The 14910-nt window shown below is 47.2% G+C and overlaps 1 protein-coding gene across 3 annotated transcripts in view; it reads left to right on the top strand.

Moving 5' to 3' along the window:
• Positions 1-14910, top strand: part of LOC144755246 (scavenger receptor cysteine-rich domain-containing protein DMBT1-like) — a 735795-nt gene that overhangs the window by 239898 nt on the left and 480987 nt on the right. The gene's annotated exons all lie outside the window — the stretch shown is intronic.

Below are 14910 nucleotides of genomic sequence, written 5' to 3'. Positions count from 1 at the left end.
AGTGCTTTGAGTTTACTGACTCTCCAGCGCTAGTTCCAAGCTGGCTGCAAGGACAATGCAGTGGTGATAATTCCTCTGTGTGAAGGCAGAGCACATCCTATTCAGCTGTACCCAGCTCCGCCCTCCATCCTTCCAGTTGATGGCTCATTCAAGCACACTTAATCACTTCATGGTATGAATGTTTGGGAGGCATCAACAAAGTCCAACTGCTAATTACACCCAGTTATGTGACCAAGGAGAGATTACATGCACCAAATAGTTTAGACAGGAAAATGCCAACTTAAAGTGCCATTTTCAAAATGTTAATTCCGACTTTACTATTGAAGAGAAATTTAATTATACCTTCTCAGACACCAAACACGAAATACTTATCTGTTCCCTGTGAGAAGCTGGCCTGGTATATGATGTTCACTATTCTAGTGAGCACCTTGCATGGTTGTAAAGTCAACCTTATAGACCAGCTGTCCTAGAGGTAGCATGGACAAAGCAGTCTTAGGCTAAAACTTCAGAGAGCATGTGAAGCAAGCTGTTTTACCATATGTAACCCCTTGAATACCAAATGAAAGGACACCACACAGGTTATATATAAAATATATATGTATTTATTACTAACACAACCCCTCTGAACTCGTTATGAGGTCAGAGGACAAAGCGCATAACAAGTTACTTAATTATCATACAATAAGTTGCACAATATACAGTAGAGCCAAAGGGGCACGTAAAACCATATACTAAAATAGTAGTATAAGAACCACATCACGAACACAGGATAGGCCTAGGGCCTAGGGAATCGCTGGGGCTACGCTGAGCTAACAGGAGTTCGGAAGCAGGAGGCCCACGGGATGCGTGTGCAGTGTCTATTCACACACGCGAGTTACCATAGGGAAACAATGGGAAGGTAAGAGTTAGAAACTAGTTCTTTTAGGACACTTCCGGATGTACTAGGAGAAAGCCACTGAAAACTAGGACACTAGGATAGTCAATACCTACAGGAGCACCGGAGTGCCCGTGTTACCTCACCCACAGGAGCCGGGTGCATAGGTGTCAAGTTGTGTCAGGTTTTGTCGCTGATTCCTATGGAGACCTGTAAACAGATGCTGCAGGCGACCAGGAGAGAAGTGTCCGGTTGGATCCAAGGGCGGATCGAGGATGAAGAGTACCTCAAAGCAGAGGGGACAGAGTCTGGGTCACTAGCCAGTGACCAGGAAGGAACCAGGCGATGTTGCGAAGCAATCAGGTGATGTCATGAAGCTTGACTCTGCAGCCACGTGGACCAGGAGGCGTCGACGACAACCAGGAGCTGGATACGGACTGTACAATGAAGATCTCGCTGTTGGCGGCGTCGGCTTCCGAATTGTAGTCAAGAGGCCTTGGTAAATGCAACCCACGCAGGAATCGAATATTCGCTTAGGATTAGACCAGCAAGGTCTATGGGGCTTCTCCTTTGCAGGGAAGCAGGGGCCCACCTGGAGCAACCAGGCAGGTGGTTCAGGTTCAAAGGTTTGTTGCCACTAGCCAACGGGCAAGTAACCGGACAGACGTGCCGAGTACAAAAACACTAGCAGGCCCCAAGCGGCACTCGTGGAGTGTGGAGGGCTGTGAATCGGTGCAGAAGGTGCTTGGGCTGAAGCTTCTCAATCTCCAATGCGCAACTTCGACAGTTCCTCAGAAGCTGCACAAGTAGCAAAGAGCAGGTTATTCAAGATGGCTGGTCCCACGTCTCTCGTCACCTCCACGGGTCTCAGTTTTGCTGTGGCTGTGGATCGAGGTCAAAGAAGTCTGGAAGTCTGGCTATTGTCAGACTCTGTGCTCGGGCTCCGGCGGGAGCGTTAACAAAGTAAACCGCAGATCACTGGATGGTGCCTGTTTGCACAGGGTGGTCACTCCTTGACCACAAGGGAGATTCTTCAGTCTTCTAGTTGCAGTAGATTATCAAAGGTCCAGAGTTTTGTTACAAGTTTCAGTTTCAGGATAAATCTAAAGTCTCTTGACTCAGCTCCTACCTATATATTAATCCGAAGGGCTGGATTACCTGCTAGGTCCCTCCTATGGGTGGGACCATGGAAGGGGGTGGTTACACCCCTTTCTCTTTGTTCAGTTTCATGCCAGAGCTGGGGCTGGACCGCGCCAGCAATACACTATGGCCTGCTGGGGTGGTGCTAGCACCTCCCAAGACAGGAAACCTATTGTCCAAGCCTCCTTCGCTGGAAGGACTCCCAGCAGCTGGAGGTCAGACTTGTGTCTGTGGCAGCAGCATCCATTTTGTGATGCTTAGGCTCTGGTTAACTATAACTCCCGACATCGCCATAGCCATCCCTGACGGCTACAAGATCATCCGAAAGGACCGCACCAACCAAACAGGAGGAGGCATCGCCATCGTCCATAAAAACACCATCCGCATCACGACCAGTTCCGACGATTACCTCACTACCGCTGAACACCTTCACTTCCAGATCCACACCGACCCCAAGACCACACTCAGAGGCACCCTCATCTACAGACCACCAGGACCCCGCACACAGTTCAGCGAGGACATCACTGACTTCATCAGCCCACACGCCTTCCCCTCCGAGGACTACATTCTACTGGGAGACCTCAACTTCCACCTGGAAAAGAAAAACAACAGCAACACCACCACCCTTCTGGACAACCTGGCCAACCTTGGACTCGATCAACTTGTCAATACCCCCACCCACTATGCCGGACACACGCCTGACCCAATCTTCACCTCCAGCAAGCACATCTCCTTCAATCACACCACAGCTCTCCACTGGACGGACCACAGCTGCGTTCACTTCAACTACAAAAAGACCACGACCCACAACCCCCCACAACCTATTCCCCGAAGAAACTGGAACAAAATTACCACCGACCAGCTCTTCACATCGCTTCACCAAAACCCCCTGCCATATCATCGGACCCAAACCAATCAGCCACCAACCTCACACAATGGATCACCTACAGCGCTGACGAACTAGCACCCTTGAAAAACCATCAAACCAAGCAAGGTAACAAAAAAGCCCCCTGGTTCAACGATGACCTTAAGAAATCTAAGAAGCTCTGTCGTACCCTCGAGAAAACCTGGAGAAAAAACCCAACCACTAACAACATGGCCACCTTCAAGAACGCCACCCGTAAACACCACCAACTGATCCGATTCACCAAGAAATCAGCATTCAAGGATCGCCTTGACAACAACGCCCAAAACAGCAAGGAACTATTTAACATCGTCAAAGAATTTACCAACCCCACCGCCGGCACCAACGACATCACTTCCTCCCAAGACCTCTGCGACTCCCTAGCCTCATTTTTCCACAACAAAATCGCCGACATACATAACAGCTTTGGAATCCAGTCCGAAGACCAGTCCACTCCACCCACCTCCGAACCAAAACCGTCCTCTAACAACCTTTGCGCCTGGAACCCAATCACCACTGAAGACACCGTCCGCCTGATGAACTCCATCCACTCGGGATCGCCAACCGACCCATGTCCCCACCACATTTTCAACAAAGCAGACTCCATTATCGCACCCCATCTCCGAGACGTCATCAACTGCTCCCTCAACTCCTCTACCTTCCCGGAAAGCTGGAAACATGCTGAACTCAGCGCCCTCCTGAAGAAACCCACAGCAGACCCCACTGAACTTAAAAACTACCGCCCGATCTCGCTCCTCCCATTCTCTGCCAAAGTCATTGAGAAAGCCGTCAACAGTCAACTCGCCGCCTTCCTCGAATCCAACAAATCCCTCGACCCCTCACAGTCCGGCTTCCGAGCCAAACACAGCACCGAAACCACCCTCATCGCAGCAACAGACGACATTCGAACCTTACTGGACAACGGAGAAACAGCTGCCCTCATCCTACTTGACCTCTCCGCAGCCTTCGACACAGTCTATCACAGCACCCTCATACAACGCCTCAGCAACATCGGAATACAAGGAAAAGCATTGGACTGGATCATCTCGTTCCTCGCCGGAAGAACCCAGAGAGTCCGACTCCCCCCTTTTAGATCAGAAGCCACCGAAGTCATCTGCGGCGTACCACAAGGATCATCACTCAGTCCCACCCTCTTCAACGTGTACATGAGCCCCCTCGCATCCATCGCACGCCAACACAACCTCAACATCATCTCCTACGCAGATGACACCCAGCTGACCCTCTCCCTCACCAAAGACCCGAACACCGCCAAAACCAACCTACACGAAGGGATGAAAGAAGTAGCCGAGTGGATGAAGAACAGCCGTTTACAACTGAACTCGGACAAAACGGAAGTCCTCATCTTAGGATCATCCCCCGCTGCCTAGGACGACTCATGGTGGCCACCGGCCCTGGGAACCGCACCCATACCTACGGACCACGCACGTAACCTAGGCTTCATCCTGGACTCCTCCCTCTCGATGACCAGACAAGTCAACGCCGTCTCATCATCTTGCTTCAACATCCTACGCATGCTCAAAAAAATCTTCCGATGGATCCCCACCGAAACAAGAAAGACGGTCACCCACGCACTGGTCACAAGGCGACTGGATTACGGAAACACCCTTTACGCCGGAACCACAGCCAAACTACAGAAAAAACTCCAACGCATCCAAAACGCCTCAGCCTGACTCATACTTGACATCCCTCGTCAAGCTCACATTTCCGGACACCTGAAAGACCTCCACTGGCTCCCCGTCAACAAGAGAATAACGTTCCGTCTCCTCACCTACGCACACAAAGCCCTCTACGACCTAGGACCCGAATGCCTCAACACGCGACTGTCCTTCTACACCCCCACCCGCCAACTACGATCGTCCAATCAAGCCCTCACCGCTATTCCGCGCATCCATAAATCCACCATGGGGGGAAGATCCTTCTCCTACTTAGCAGCCAAAACCTGGAATTCTCTCCCCACCCACCTCCGCCTTACACAGAACCACCTCTCCTTCAGAAAGCAACAAAAAACTTGGATATTTGAGTAAGGTAGCCCCCTCCCCCAAGCGCCTTGAGACCCTCTGGGTGAGTAGTGCGCTATACAAATTTTTTTACTTGAACTTGAACTATAACTGGGATTAAGAGAAACAACATGTCTTCTCCCTCTAGAAGGGTGGAATGCTACCCCCGTCGCCAGAACTGGCGAGGGGGTAGTATTCCAAAGCGTATGACACCTTACACGACATGTTTTGATAAAGCCAAACCAGAGTTAGCATTTAACCGCGAGGATTATAATGCACTTAAGAGTATATGGTATGGCTATATCATAGAACAGCTATAAGGACATGGTTCCGAAAGCTGCAGACAGGCTCAGCTCATGCTAGAGCCTCATCACACATAAAACCAAGCACTCTGCCTTCAGGATTGTTAAGGCCTGTCATAGGAGTGACTTATAGGTATATATATGTCTATATATAATAGTAGGTTTAGGAATACTATACCTAAGCAAGGGGTGATTACACAACCTTGCCCCAGCTGAGTGATCAGCCAGTTGTGTCAGTTTGGATGGCCAGCCAGGGGTGCCATGAGAAATGCTGCAGCCCCTGGTAGGCCTTGGGTGCACCTATGCCCTGGGTACCTATGGTACACTATACAAGGACTCACAAGGGTGACCCATTTCCCAATTGGTTATGTACCTAAAGTACATGGTATGAATTTAGAGAGAGAACAGCTGGGCTGTGGGTCTGATTAGCAGGCCCACAGCCACATTAAAGTCGAAAACCAGTAAAGCAAAAAGCAAAAAGTGGGGTGACCACAGGAAAGCAGACCCTGTTCTCCTACATAACCCCCCCCCCACCCAACGCAGGGACATTAGACTAACCTTGACCAGCTGTGTCTTCATGTTCTAAGTGGAAATACCTGGAGAGACCATCTGCATTGCCATGGTCAGTCCCTGGTCTGTGTTCCACTGTAAAGTCCATCCCCTGTAGGGGAATGGACCACCTGAGCAGTTTGGGATTTTCACCCTTCATCTTATTTAGCCACAAGAGGGGCTTATGGTATGTCTGAATTTTGAAGTGAGTGCCAAACAAGTATGGCCTCAGCTTCTTCAGGGCCCAAACCACAGCAAAGTCCTCCCTCTCAATAGCTGACCAACGTTTCTCTCTAGGGGTCAGTTTTCTGCTAATAAAAGTAATGGGCTGGTCTTGACCATCTACATTCAGTTGTGAAAGTACAGCTCCCACCCCCAACTCAGAAGCATCTGTTTGGACAATGAACTCTTTGGAGTAATCAGGACTCTTCAGAATAGGTGCAGAGCACATGGCCTTCTTCAGGTCATCAAATGCCTTTTGACAGCTTACTGTCCACTGAACTTTCTTTGGCATCATCTTTGAGGTCAAGTAATTAAGTGGTGTCACAATGGATCCATAATTCTTAACAAACTTTCTGTAATAACCAGACAGGCCCAAGAAAGCTCTGACCTATGTCTGGGTGGTTGGAGGAGCCCAGTCCTTTATGGTCTGGATCTTACTCTCCAGTGGTTGAACCTGACCCCCACCTACAAGGTGGCCCAGGTACACAACCTTACTCTGCCCTATCTGGCACTTAGTGGCCTTGATAGTTAGGCCTGCCTTCTGCGGGGCCTCCAAAACCTTCTTCAGGTGGATCAGGTGATCCTCCCAGGGGGAGCTGAAGACAGCAATATCATCCAGCTAAGCTGCACAAAAGTTATTCAACCCAGAGAGGACTTGGTTCACCAACCTTTGGAAAGTGGCAGGTGCATTCTTCAAGCCAAAGGGCAACACCAAAAATTGGTAATGACCTCCTGCAGTTGAGAAAGCAGTTTTGGCTTTTGCATCCTCAGCTAACCTGATTTGCCAGTAGCCTGCTGTCAGGTCAAATGTGCTCAAAAACTTGGCAGAAGCCAATCTGTCAATGAGCTCATCTACCCTTGGAATTGGGTGGGAATCTGTCCTAGTGACAGCATTGAGACCTCTGTAGTCCGCACAAAACCTCATCTCTCTCTTACCATCCTGGGTGTGAGGTTTTGGCACAAAGACAACTGGACTGGCCCAGGGGCTCTCCGAGGCTCAATAACTCCCAGCTCCAACATTTTCTGTACTTCTGTCCTAATGCAGTCCCTGACATGGCCAGGTTGCCTGTAGATTTTACTCTTCACAGGCAGACTGTCACCAGTGTCCACCTCATGGGTGCACCAGTTTGTCTGACTAGGTGTCAAGGAAAACATATGCCTGAAGGACTGTAGAACTTGTCTGCAGTCCTGTTGCTGCTGGCCAGTGAGGCTGCCAGCTAGGGCCACACCATCAACTGAACCATCATCAGGGTTCTGAGTCAGCAGGTCTGGGAGAGGGTCACTCTCTTCCTCCTGCCCCTTATCTGTAGCCATGAGCAAGCCCATGTCTGCCCTGTCAACATATGCTTTGAGTCTGTTGACATGGATCACCCTGTGGGGGCTCTAAGGAGTACCAAGGTCCACCAGGTTGGTGACCTTTCCCTTTTGCTCAACAATTGTGTGGGGTCCAGACCATTTGTCTTGGAGTGTTGCTGGGGCCACTGGCTCCAAACACCCATACCTTCTATCCTGGCTGGTACACAGTCAGCACAGCCTTTTGGTCATGCCAAGCTTTTTGAAGTTCTTGGCTAGCCTCAAGGTTTTTAGAAGCCTTCTTCATAAACTCAGCCATCCTGGAGCAGAGACCAAGTACATAGGCCACTATGTCTTGTTTAGGCTTTTTGAGATGTAAATCCCATCCTTCCTTCACCAGAAATAGGGGTCCCCTTACAGGATGCCCAAACAAAAGTTCAAAAGGACTGTAACCAACACCCTTTTGTGGGACCTCTCTGTAAGCAAACAGAAGGCAGGGTAGAAGGATGTCCCATCTTCGCCTAAGCTTTTCAGGTAAACGCTTGATCATACCCTTCAAGGTCTTGTTAAATCTTTCTACAAGGCCATTGCACTGTGGATGGTAGGGTGTAGTGAATTTGTAATTTACACCACACTCCTTCCACATTGCAGTTAGATACCCAGACATAAAGTTTGCACCTCTATCTGAGACAAAGTCCTTCGGAAAGCCCACTCTTGAGAAAACTCCCAGGAGGGCTCTTGCCACAACAGGTGCTGTTGTGGTCCTTAGGGGAATAGCTTCTGGATACCTGGTGGCATGATCCACTACCACCAGTATAAATGTGTGCCCAGAGGCTGTTTGGGGATCCATTGGTCCAGCAATGTCAATCCCTACTCTTTCAAAGGGTACCCCCACCACAGGTAGTGGTATAAGAGGGGCCTTTGTTGTGCCACCTGATTTGCCACTGGCTTGGCAGGTCACACAGGAGCGACAAAACTCCTTGGTATCTTCTGACATATGGGGCCAGTGAAACTGAGGGACAAGAATGTCCCAAGTCTTGTTCTGGTCTAGATCTCCTGCTAAGGGAATATCATGGGCTAAGGTAAGAAGGAAAGCCCTAAATGCCAGAGGTATGACCAACCTCCTGGAAGCACCAGGCTTGGGGTCTCTAGCCTCTGAATAAAGGAGTCCTTCATCCCAGTACACTTTATGGGTACCTGTAGCATTCCCAGCAACCTCAGAAGCAGCTTGCTGTCTGAGGGGTTCAAGAGAGGGGCAGTTGAACTGTGCCTGCCTCAAGTCTGCCCTTGAAGGTCCCCCTGTCCCAAGAAACTCAACCTGTTCAGGTTCAAGTTCTTCTAGGACAGTTCCTTCAGGGGTCTCACAACCAGCTTCCTGAGAAGGCTGATCTTCACTTGAGGGCAGAGGGGACGGCACTGCCTTAACCCTACTGCTCTTTCTCTTGGGTGGTACTTGGTCCATAGTTACAGGATACAAGACCTGTTCAGTTTGGCACTTTTTGGCCTGTGACCTGGTCACAGCAAGGACATGAGCTGATATGCCTAACATCTCTGCATGAGTCCTATACTCCACTCCTGACCATACTGAGGATTCAAGATCATTGCCCAACAAACACTCCACAGGGAGATCTGCACTTACCACAACTCTTTTGAGGCCAGTTACCCCTCCCCAGGAGAAGTTAACAACTGCCACACTATGTGTAGTAGTACATTGCTTGCATTGGTCACCAGGTAATTATCACCCAGTACAATCTGTCCAGGGTCCACAAAGTTAGGCGTCACCATGGGGACACTGGCACATGTGTCCCTGTAGGCCTGAGCCACTTTATTATTAATCAAAGGTGTTTGCCTGTACTTGCCCAGAGAACTGGGACTCACAGTAGAGGACATAGCCATGTCCACATCACAGACAAGAACAGCCTGAGTTGGAATGCTGACTAGGCCATAATCCATATCAGTACCCATGGTTAACCCGACTATAGCCTTGGGTTGGGAACTACCACTGTTAACTGTACTAGGGGGTGCAGATGCCTTTTTTTTAATTTATTTTTTATTTTTTGTCCTCATCTCACCTTTGGTACTTGCAAAAGAAAGACACCAACAACCCTTTTTTTCTCTCTTGTGCACCCAGGGTCGGGGTCCTTGCTGCACCCGAAGCCGTCCTGGCTACCCCTTTATCCCGGGGCCCGGTGTAATCATTGGACAAACACGGAGTCGGATACCAGCCTCCGCTCGAGTGCCCATTCCCACAGTGGGAGCCAAACTATGGTATTTCTATTACATATAGCCCCCAACTTTAGCCGTGCAGTTTTTAGAACAGACTGTGTAGTGGGGGGGGCTGGATCTTTCCATCACATGCAGATTTCTCTACGAGCGATAATAATTAGAGTGAAAGCTAATGCTATCTGCTCCTCACTGAGCTCATTAGTAGTTTCCAAGTCCAACCCAAACATTTCCCTCACCCCATTCAAACCAATATTTGTTTTTAAAACACTATCAAGTGTCTCTCCCACTTTTGTCCAAAAGGGGCCAATCACAGGGCAATCATAAAACATGTGTATATCATCGGCTTCTGCTGAATCACACCTTGGACACAAAGGGGGGGCAGACAAACTTAGCTATTTTTTTGGGCGTAAAATACAACCTATTTAATACAAAATAGTGGTTCTTTTTCAGTGAAGCCGACTTAACATACCTATATAGAGATCTTTCATAGAGCTCAGCGGCAGGGGCCTCAAAGACAGATGCGCTCCATACCTGGTTTAGAGGCGTGACTGTGGTCGTTTCCGAATTCAACAATTCACTATACCCGAGGGCTACCTCTTTCTTCCTGACACCAACAGACGGGAGAGCTACCTCGATTTCCCAATTACCCCCTATATTATCTTTCTCTGTATCATACCAGGAGCGGAGTTGGATGTATTTAAAACGGGAAAAACAGTCCCCAATCTTAGCCCGCAGAACTTCCCATGGAAGAACACCCTCCGCCGTGACAAGGTCTGACCAGGTAACTACACCTGCGCTTCTGACAGCTTGGGAAAGACTGTCTTTTAAGCATAATGGCGTGCCAGGGGATTCCCAGATGGGGGCCAGATCTGAATAGTATTTTATACACCAACATCGCTTTAGTCTGCACCACAACGTGAAGGCAGATCTTAAAACCTTTAGACTGACTTTTTTGAAGAATCTTGGGGACCCGTATTTATACAGAAAACCCGGACCTCCCCCTTCTAGGTCTTGCATCACCTTTAATATCCGGCCCCAATGAGAATCGTCTGGAGCGGTTAAGAGAGTACGGATGTTTTTTAATTGGAAGGAGAAAGAATACCAGAGAACATCCGGCAGCGCCATTCCTCCCTTCAACAAACTCCTTTTAAGTTTTTTCCATGAGAACCGAGCGTTCTTGTTTGCCCAGATGAAGCTACCTATCTTCCCCTGAATATTCCCCAGAACTTTATTTTGAAAGGTTACGGGTATAGCATTAAATATATATGTTAGTTTGGGCAAAATAACCATTTTAACCAGGTTAACCCGGCCATATATCGTCAAGGGGATATTCTGCCACTTCAAAAACAACAAACTAATATCCTTCATAACCTTCGTCAGGTTGACCTTTGCAATGTCCTTAAGGTCGGAGGTAATTAGAACTCCTAGATATCTGAACTGGTTACTTTGCGGGCCGTCCCAATTAACTACTCCCCAGCACATTATTTCAGTTTTAGTGTTGTTTATTAAGTAACCAGAATACTGTCCATATTCCCGCATGATCTCCTCTACTCTGGGGAATACCTCCGCCGGATTGCTGGTGTAAATCATTAAGTCATCCGCATAAAGGGCCAATTGGGAAGAATAATCGTTTATTCTAAAAGGAGTGACCCTGTTATCCAATCGAAGTGCCTGTGCCAGAGGCTCAATGTATATATTGAACAAAAGGGGCGATATAGGGCACCCCTGTCTAGTCCCTCTCCCCACATTCAATCGAGGAGACAACAAGCCATTCAGTAGTATTGCTGCTGAGGCTCCCTCATAACAACTCATGAGGGTATTAATGAAGGTCCCCCCAAACCTCAAAGTTTTAAGCACATCCCAAAGAAATCCCCAATTGACGCGATCAAACGCCTTGGCGGCGTCATAGGCAGCCACCGCCAATGGCTCCGACCGCGTCACCGCCAGATCAATACAGCCTATGAGTTGAAGAGTCAACTCATGGATGTGCCTTCCCGGAATAAAACCTTTTTGGTCTGGATTAATCAAGGATGGAGCCAGCCTGGCCAATCTCCCTGCCAACACACCAGTAAAGATCTTGTAATCGGCGTTTAGCAGGGAGATTGGCCTATAAGACTCCGTCCTGAGGGGATCTTTACCTGGTTTTAATAGCAAAACGATAGTGGACTCTTTCCAAGAAGGTGGAATTTTACCATGCGGGCTATAAATAAAGTTAAACAATTCACACAGTCTAGGTGCTAATAAATCTATGAATATTTTATATACCTCGCCCGGTAGAGCTTCAGGTCCGGCTGCTTTATTTTTTTTTATTTTATTAATTTGTAGTTTAATCTCATCTTCTGTAAATTGACTATCCATGAGGGTACGCCCCTCCTCCGATAGGTTTGGTAGACCCTTGTCTTCCAACCAGCACATAGCATTTACTGAACTGCTGGATGGCTCCTCTTTATATAGCTCCGAGAAATGTGAAAAAAAACATTTTTCCATCTCTATCTGCAGACATGATATCGTGCCCTGTTCGTCTATAATCAACCTATTGATGTTGTTCTTAACTCGGTCTGCTCTTATTTTCCCTGCCAGCACTGCGCCTGCTCTTTCTCCATATTCATAATTCTCCATAGAGTATGAAGCCCTTTGAGCCTTAACCTTCTGGTCTAGAAGCCACCGATATTCCTGGCAGAGAAGATCAATTTCAGATGAAATTCGGGGAGCGTCTTCCGCATTTAGGTTCATTCTCAATGTTTCTAAAGAGGAGATCTTATCCTCTATTGTTTTAAATTTAGCAGCCTCTTTCCTGTTACAGGAGCTTATTGCGCTAAGAAATTGGCCGCGGACAAACGCCTTATAGGCGTCCCATACAAATTCAGGGGATGTCGAACCTAAATTATCGAATACAAGAGAGGGTCTAAGGGAATGTTTACCGACCTAAGATTACTATCATCCCTTAACAATATGAATACCAACAACTTAGATAACAATGGGTCAAACTAAAAAGGACTATCTAAAGACTATCTGTGTGACTTAGGGATACAACCGCGAAATCCACTCTGAGTACAACGTGGTGAAATAATTGTTCCCATCAGATCACCGACCTGTACCGCCCAACATCATTTGGGATCCTTCACCCTGAAGGATAGTGGTTTTACCCACAGTAGATTAGGCAGGTGGTAGCCTAATCTAGTCACAGTATCTCAAATGTAGATGTGGTATATTCTGGCATCAGGAGGTGAACTGACTAGCAGTGCAAAAATGTGAAACTAAATCATAAGTGCTAGATGTAAAAAGTGTCTAAAATTGGGTAGTGGAAATGGAAAACTGATTTGATTACATCCTATCCACTCCCAGATATTAAAAAACAGTGCTAAGTAGTGCAAACAAATAACTACTTCAATTGGTGTGTGGTCGACATGTTTCTGCAGTGGATACGGAGCCTATTGGTCTCCTACTGCTTCTTCAGGACCTTAATTGCTGCTACTGCTATATGTAAATTGTGAAGTGAAAAATTATAAACAATATCACCTTGGCTTCGCCTGTTGTGATGATCCATGGTCATCCCATATCGGACGAATAGGAGAGAAAAGAGAACACACAGAACTTATAGATAGTCACCATACATTAACAATATATGTATTCTTTTTCATTTTGCCAGAAAAGTTTTTAAGGTCAAACAGGTCCTATTAAAGTAACTCAATAGGCTCCGTATTCACTGCAGAAACATGTCAACCACACACCATCCACATTTGAGATACTGTGACTAGATTAGGCTACCACCTGCCTAATCTACTGTGGGTAAAACCACTATCCTTCAGGGTGAAGGATCCCAAATGATGTTGGGCGGTACAGGTCGGTGATCTGATGGGAACAATTATTTCACCAAGTTGTACTCAGAGTGGATTTCGCGGTTGTATCCCTAAGTCACACAGATAGTCTTTAGATAGTCCTTTTTAGTTTGACCCATTGTTATCTAAGTTGTTGGTATTCATATTGTTAAGGGATGATAGTAATGTTAGGTCGGTAAACATTCCCTTAGACCCTCTTGTATTCGGTTTATGTTCTTGAGCAGTTACTACTGCGGGTCTTGACTCCTCACTAACAGTCTATTTGTTTGGGAAACAGGGAGTTTAGTTCGGTTGAGGGACCTTTTAGTTGCTATTACCAGACGTACTATAATCAATCATGGCCACTAACCTAGGCCTAGCGTTCGATGAGAATGAAATACAGAACATACTATCTGAAAATCCGAGTATACTAGATATGATATCTCCCATTCAAGTCAACAGTGACGAGGGGTGGGCTAAGATTTTAGTGTTGAAGAAGAATCAAGCTAGAGTTTGTGTACATGGCATAATCATGGCCGAATATTTAAGAGGCAATTGTGCTCCTAGTGGCCTCATTGTAGGCAATTTTCCACGTCTATTCCTAGATGATAAAGATTTCTTAAGGGATTGGTCACTTATCGCATGGAAGTGTACCCGTGATTGGCTGGTGCTTATCATCAAAACCACCAAAAAAACAGCAGACAGGATACTGGTGGAAGTTCAAGTGCTAGAAGGCCAGATCAGGGCCACTATCTCGTCAAGTAAAGTATTTTCAAAACACCAGGAGGATGGAAACAAAACTAGCAAGGAATTCAGAGACTCAATCTTGTTTACTAAGCTTGAAAAATTCAAAAAAGATCTGGACAAGTTCGCAATGGACAAGGTCTACCCATACACGAGTGATGATTTTAAACCCACAGTGTATTCAAAGAACGGGCAAAAAGGAGGTTCCAATTATGGAACATCCAGTTCCGATGGTAGTTCCACTGATTCAGATGGTTCCAACACTACCAATTCAGGGTATAAACAGAGAGGAAGAGGAAATAACAGGAGAGGCTGGGGTGGTTACAACCAAGCATTTGCCCAACCCCATTGCCCGCCTTGGTGGCAGCCAACCCCTTGGGGACCACCACCTTTTCCACCCATGATGAATCCATATGGCCCCCATCAGTTATACGGAGACCATAACCAACAGTCTTTTTTAGGATCCGGCAGGAGAGGCCGGGGACGGCAACAGACACCCCGCCAAGGACAGGTCCGGTGGAATTTGCCACCACGGACCATGGACCTAAGGAATGGGAAGAAGATTGTACAAGATCAAGCAGGGACATCAGCAGAAGTAGTTTAGTCATCAACCTATAATTTTTCACTTCACAATTTAGATATAGCAGTAGCAGCAATTAAGGTCCTGAAGAAGCAGTAGGAGACCAATAGGCTCCGTATCCACTGCAGAAACATGTCGACCACACACCAATTGAAGTAGTTATTTGTTTGCACTACTTAGCACTGTTTTTTAATATCTGGGAGTGGATAGGATGTAATAAAATCAGTTTTCCATTTCCAC

This window comes from Lissotriton helveticus, chromosome 5_1 (genome assembly GCF_964261635.1).
Source record: "Lissotriton helveticus chromosome 5_1, aLisHel1.1, whole genome shotgun sequence".
NCBI lineage: Eukaryota > Metazoa > Chordata > Amphibia > Caudata > Salamandridae > Lissotriton > Lissotriton helveticus.
The sequence above is the reverse complement of the archived record's forward strand: the minus strand, read 5'-3'. Positions and strand labels throughout refer to the sequence as shown.